This window comes from Gossypium hirsutum, chromosome A11 (genome assembly GCF_007990345.1).
Source record: "Gossypium hirsutum isolate 1008001.06 chromosome A11, Gossypium_hirsutum_v2.1, whole genome shotgun sequence".
Classification (NCBI taxonomy): domain Eukaryota; kingdom Viridiplantae; phylum Streptophyta; class Magnoliopsida; order Malvales; family Malvaceae; genus Gossypium; species Gossypium hirsutum.
In genome coordinates this window covers 93,100,956-93,107,872 of record NC_053434.1, presented here as the reverse complement: position 1 = coordinate 93,107,872, position 6,917 = coordinate 93,100,956, and positions in this window count along the sequence as shown.

Genomic DNA, 6,917 nt, shown 5'->3' with positions numbered 1-6,917 from the left:
CGAGGTAAGTTCTTGAGTAAGAGAGCTTAAATTACAATGTGATTAAATCATTCTCTATGTGTGGCTATTGAGCCGAATGTGCAAGGACGATATGTGTCTTGTGTTTGAGTTTCGCAAATGAAAATAAAATATGAATGTGCATGATTAATTGAATGCTGTCCGGGCTAAGTCCCGAAGGCTTGTGCTAAGTGAATATATCCGGACTAAGATCCGAAGGCCTTTGTGCGAGATACTAAATCCGGGATAAGTCCCGAAGGCATTCGTGCGAGTTATTAAATCCGGGTTAAGTCCCGAAGGCATTCGTGCGAGTTATTAAATCCGGGTTAAGTCCCGAAGGCATTCGTGCGAGTTGTTAAATCCAGGTTATGTCCCGAAGGCATTGTGTGAGTTACTAAAACCGGGCTATGTCCCGAAGGCATTTGAACGAGGAGCTATATCCGGTTAAATCCCGAAGGTACGTGATTTGGTAATGAATGAGCTTGCTGTAAAATTCCAGCGAATACTCGAAAAACATCCCAATATGGGGATATGTTACGTATGTGTTGAATTTAATCGAGCCTTTACAAATAAATGTTCGCTCAGTTGATAAACGAGCTACCGGCCTTTGGCCAAGTTAGTTTATTGTGTATGTACATAAGGGTTGTTAATGTTGTGAAGCAAGTTTGATATCGGTAAATTGCGTATTATGAAATATTCCGTTTAGCTAAATGTGTGCTATTCTTTGTGCATGCTGGAATTCCTTGCTCAAACTTACTAAGCATAAATTGCTTACTCGTTACATTGCTCCTCTGTTTTATAGATTTTTGGTTCTCCAGCTATCGGACTCGGGATCTTGAAGTCGAAGTCGCCCACACTATCAAAGGCTCTTTTGGGTACTATTTTGGTTGAATTTTGATATGGCATGTATAGGACTACCCATTGTTATCTTTCGAGTACTTTATGAAATGTATAAGTGTACAGCCATGCGAAAATGGCTTGTAGAAGTGGAGTATGGCATTAGACCATTCGTATTTATGAATGTATAGATGGTTTCATGATGTAACTATAGTTGGAATGGAAGTGTTGAGCAAATGATCAGCCACTAGAATGGCTAAGTATGATCATATGTGGGCTTATGTATGACAAGGCCCTAGTTGGTCCATGAAACCCCAAATTAGGTAAGGTTTACTTTGAAAACAGAAGCTGATAGCAGCAGTGGTGTGGATTGGAAAAAATCACAAGAATTCGTAGGAGTGGAATTAAATAGTGAATAAAATTGTAATCGAACCTTGATGAATCTACTTTCATATGGAAGTAAAGAAACAATCATAGGAACAGTACAGTAAGAGATATTCGGGTTCTTGTGGAACAGGGCCAGAACAGTTTCTGGATTCCCTGTTCCGCCTTTAGAAATTCACTATAAATTGACCAGAGATAATTAGGGGTCATACCATATATGTATGGATTCCTCTCTGAGTCTAGTTTCCATAGAAACAAACTGCATCAGTATTGAAGCTCTGTGCAGAGAGATATCCCAGTCGTAATGGGAAAAGGTCAGTGTAGTCGACCCCTGTAACATGGGAGACTTTGACTAATAAACTGTACTAATTGGCCCGACCAAAAATTCTAGAAAAAAATACATAGATGGGGACATGAGTCTAGTTTCAGGGAAAAATCACAAAACTGATTTTCGAGTTGTGAAACTCAAGATATGATTTTTGAAGCGACTAGTACTCAGACTGGGCAGTGTCTGGAAAAATTTTTCAAAGTTTGTTGACATCTCGTGTCCGACTCCGGTGTCGGTCTCGGGTTCGGGGTGTTACACTGAGTGTGCGGACTTATTATATACTTTTGAAACATTATGGACACTAAGTGTGCGACGTTATTGAGTCGATCACGGACAGCTGATCGGGTAAGTACCTTGAGTTCATGGCTAATAGGTGCTATGACTATATTTGGAGTTGAGCTTGGTAAGTTTGAACCTATGTGACAAATATACTTGAAGTCACGTACATAAGATTTATCGTGGAATAGGTGAAAGGCCGTTTAATTGTATGATTGTAACGAAAATAAAATGATGTATGAAAATGCCTCAAATATCCTATTGATGAGTATATGGAATGTGAATGCATGATTTGGTATGAGATTGAACCGATGGGTCTGAGGAACTATGGCATGGTTTGGTATGGATGGAGTAACTAGCCTCGTTCCATTTTGTTTCCTATTGTGATAATGTTATTAATGGATGGTAGTGCATTGCTTATGACTTACTGAGTTATATACTCACTCGGTGTTTCCTTGTCACCTATTTTAGGTTTCTTGGACTTGTCTCTTCTTGCGTGATCGGGCCGTCATTGGAGTCACCACACCGGCTAGCAAGTTTTGGTACTTTCTTCTTAGTCGGCTTAGGAGAACATTTCGGCATGTATAGGCTATTATGTTGTGTTTGAACTTTGGTATGTAAACTTTTAGCCATGCGAAAATGGCATAAATGTTCGGTTGGGTTTGGTTTCATAACATTAGGTCGTAAATCTTGATAATTCGACCTTTTTATGCCATATGTCATGGTTGATTATTTTGGTGTTAAAATTCATGATATGGTAATAGTGTAGTAGGGGGATGTTTGACAATGATTAGCCTTTGGCATGGCTAGTCATGATCATAATTTGTGATATGTATGGTGAATTACTAGTTAGATCAAGGAGAAATCACGAAATGGGTATAGTTGCTTTCGTAACAGATGCTGGCAGCAGTAGTGACGTGAGATTGAAAAATCACTAAAAATAGTAGGAGTGGAATTAATTGATGAATAAATTATTTATTCGAAGCCCGATGAGTCTATTTTCATATAGAAGTAACGAAAAGATCATATGGACAGTATGTTAAGAGATATTCAGGTTCTCGTGAGACAGGGCCAGAACGGTTTCTGGATTCCCTGTTCCGACTTTGGAGATTTATTATATATTAACCAGAGATAATTAGGAGTCATGCCATATATGTACAGATTCCTCTCTGAGTCTAGTTTCTATAGAAACAAACGACATCAGTATTGAAGCTCTGTGCAGGGAGATATCCAATTCGTAATGCGCAAGGGTCAGTGTAGTCGATCCCTGTAATATGGGAGACTTTGACTAATAAACTGTACTAATTGGCCCGACCAAAAATTCTACAAAAATTCTACCATATAGGTATATGAGTCTAGTTCCAGGGAAAATTTACGGAACTGGATTTCGAGTTTCAGAACTCAAGATATGATTTTTAAAGCGACTAGTACGCAGATTGCCAGCTTGTCTGGGAAATGTCGAATAAGTGGTTTGAAGTCTGTTAACACCTCGTGTTCGACTCCGGTGACTGTATCGGGTTCGGGGTGTTACAGGATTGATGATTTTTGAATCTTCTTTTTAGCATTTTTGAGTGAGACATTAAGTTCTTTGTTTAACCATGACCAAAAATTGAAACGGTATGGTGTTGTGATGCATTCGGCCATGGTAGGAAGTAGAAGGGAAAATATGGTGGTTGTTAGATGAAGTAGAGTCTAACAAATGAGCACATATGTGCATTAGTTGCTAGATGAAGAAGAATCGGCTAGCAAGTTGTGTGCTAAGGCCGAATATAATTTTTGTATATTAATGAGTAATGCATGTGTTGAATTGATGGAAAGGGAGAGGATGCTTTACTAGTGTATATATGTGTATGGGCCAAGTTTTGAACTTGAAACAAAATGGTGTTTAGTCAATACAAGTGACCATACTTGTAGAATGTATTAAGTGTTGCAATCGGCCCCAACATAGACATGTATGTTCGGCCACATGAATAAGTACATAAGTTATGTGTATGTTCGGCCATAGGTAGCCTATTGATGGCTTTATCTTGACTTAGAAAATTCGGCTAAGGGGAAATATTAGCTAGTATGTTGAATTCGATTCGTGATTTCGTACATATGTGACTCTAGTGTCTAATGTATATATGGGCTAAGTACCTTGAGCTTCTCTTTTGATGTTCGAATGAATTGTATTAAATTGCTTGATGTGATTAAAAATGCGTATGACCATTGTGTATTTGAGCTAAAAGGTGGCCATATGACCTATCAAACTCCTTGTCATATTCGGCCATAAGCTAGCATAATGAGACTTTAATAAGTTAAATTTGTTTGAATTAGCTCAAGAGCTTAGAGGACCAAAGTTGGATAAAGGAAAGGAAAAAGTGATCGAATAGCCGCCGAAATCGTTCGACAACATCCGAGGTAAGTTTTAAGTGATTAAACGTTGAGTAAATTCAATTATAATAGGACATGATCAGTTGATTTAATAAGATATGATGTGGCCATGATATGTTCTAAGCTCAAATGGTAAGTTCTTAAGTGTTTGAGCTTGGGAATTTAAGGGTAATTTGAAATAGTCTGCTTAGGACAGCAGCAGTAACGTGACTTTAGAAAATCACCATAAATTTATGGATTTGAATTAGAGGCTGAATGAGACATGAAATTAAATCTTAATGAGTCTAGTTTCTTATAAAAGAAACCGTGTAAGCAAAGGAATTTCCGATAATGAGATACTTAAAGTTGAGTGAGACAGCGCAGAATGACACTGTAATCCTCTGTTCTGTTTTTAGAAAATCATTATAAATTGTACAAAAATGGTTATAAGATAAAATTTATATTCTTAGACTCCTTAATGAGTCTAGTTTCAAATGAAATCAAATACAACACATTTTGAATTTTGTAAAATGAGAAATTTGATTCGTAGTTAAGAGTGGTCAGATTAGTCAAACAGTGAAACAGGGGAAACTTTAAGAAAAATCTGGTATTGATTGGCCAAACTAAAATTCTGGAAATTTTATGGATGGAAGATATACGAGTCTATATTCAGGAAAAATTAACGGAAAGTGATTTGGAGTTTTGTAGCTCCAGTTATAAATAATTTAGTGACTATTGCTCAGGAAAAACAGCTTGTGCTAAATTTGAGATTGTGTTGTAAACCTTGATAAACTTGTTTTAGTTGCTCATAAGCTATTGATTAAACCCATACGTGAATTCTAAATTGTGATATTGGAAAATGATAGATGTAGATTCAGCCAAGACAGTGTGTATACGTGAAAGTATATGTGGTATGTGAAGTATATTTGGATAATTGTGATGTGAATACATGAAAATCTATATTTTGATTTAGGATTCTATGTGATGGATGTGAACATGCATATATGAGATAAGGCCTAATGGCCGATGTGATGAATGTGAAAGTGTATATATGTGATAAGGCCTAATGGCCGATGTGATGAATGTGAAAGTGTATATATATGTGATAAGGCCTAATGGCCGATGTGATGAATGTGAAAGTGTATATATATGTGATAAGGCCTAATGGCCGATGTGATGAATGTGAAAGTGTATATATGTGATAAGGCCTAATGGCCGATGTGATGAATGTGAAAGTCTATATATGTGATAAGGCCTAATGGCCGATGTGATGAATGTGAAAGTGTATATATGTGACAGGGCCAAGTGGCCAACGTGATGGATGTGAAAGTGTATAAATGTGATAAGTCCCGAAGGGCATTTGTGTCAGTACTATATCCGGGTTAAAACCCCGCAGGCTTTATGCGAGAATATTATCACTGATTAATGTCCGTAAGCTTCGTGCTCGTACTATATCCGAGCTTTAAAGACCCGATGACTACGTGTGGGGATTTTGTCCGGGTAAGACCCGATAACTTCGTGTGGAGATTATGTCCGGGTAAGACTTCGTAATAAGAATTGCTTATAAATATATTCAATGCGAAAGGTTAAATAGGTATGTACTCCAAGTTTATATGTGAGCTTGATTTGCACTAAATCATAAGGTAGTTATGTGATGCATACGAGAGCAATCTATGAGACTATTCCTATGATTATGTGACATCGGATCAGTGTGAGAGGTTATGTGAAATCATATGATATATCTATGTCACATGAGCTCACTTTTATGTGAAAGTTTATCTGCCTATTGTATATGATGAGATGTGCATATTCGGTAAAGGGATGGTATGCCCGAAGGAAGAGTGAAATAAAAATACGAACAACTATGTTATAATTTGATTGTTATCTGTTGACATTGCTTAAAACTTACTAAGCATTGTAATGCTTACTCCGTTTACTCTGTTTCCTCTGTTTTATAGATCTCATTTGGAAGCTACAGGCTCGGGGATCATCAGCAACTAGTCACACTATCACTATCCACTGTTTGGTACTGCTACGTTTTGGATTATCTTATGGCATGTATAGAATAGACTAGTGGCGGAAGAATATTTTTGGTTAATGTATATAAGCCATGCGAAAATGGCATCTTTTGAATGTTTACTTAGAGAAGTTTAAATTTTATCCCTGGCTGTGCTTAGTACTTATTTGAATGAATGATCTCTATTTCAAGAAAAAAATTCAAAATTTTACTGTTATGACATGAGTTAAAAGTCCGGTAATGCCCCTTACCTATTCCGGCGACGGTTACGGGATAGGGGTGTTACAGTCGGCATCTTATCCAAAGTTTGAGGCTATTGAATATACTATAGTATTCCAAATGGTTCAAAGGGAGATGTATGGTTTATATCGAGTGATAGAGCTTATGGCTATGTTGTGAGTGGTACAGGAACTTACATGAAATTTATGAGATGTGAATCTAATTCATGTTGTATGATTGATAAGGAATGAATATGAGTAAGTATATAAGCATGTTGAGTAACCCAAGTTTGTATGCCAAACTCATGAGAAATAATTTCGGTTTATGATACACATTTGGTGAGGATGTAATAGGTAAGTCATGCCTGTGAGAATGATTTTATGATGACCTTATGATTATAGGTCTATACTTATGATGTATAAACAATATTTTTACCAATGTGATGAAAATGAATTAATAAGGTGTGATAAACTTAGTATCATTAATTTACACTAAACTAGTTTTGGA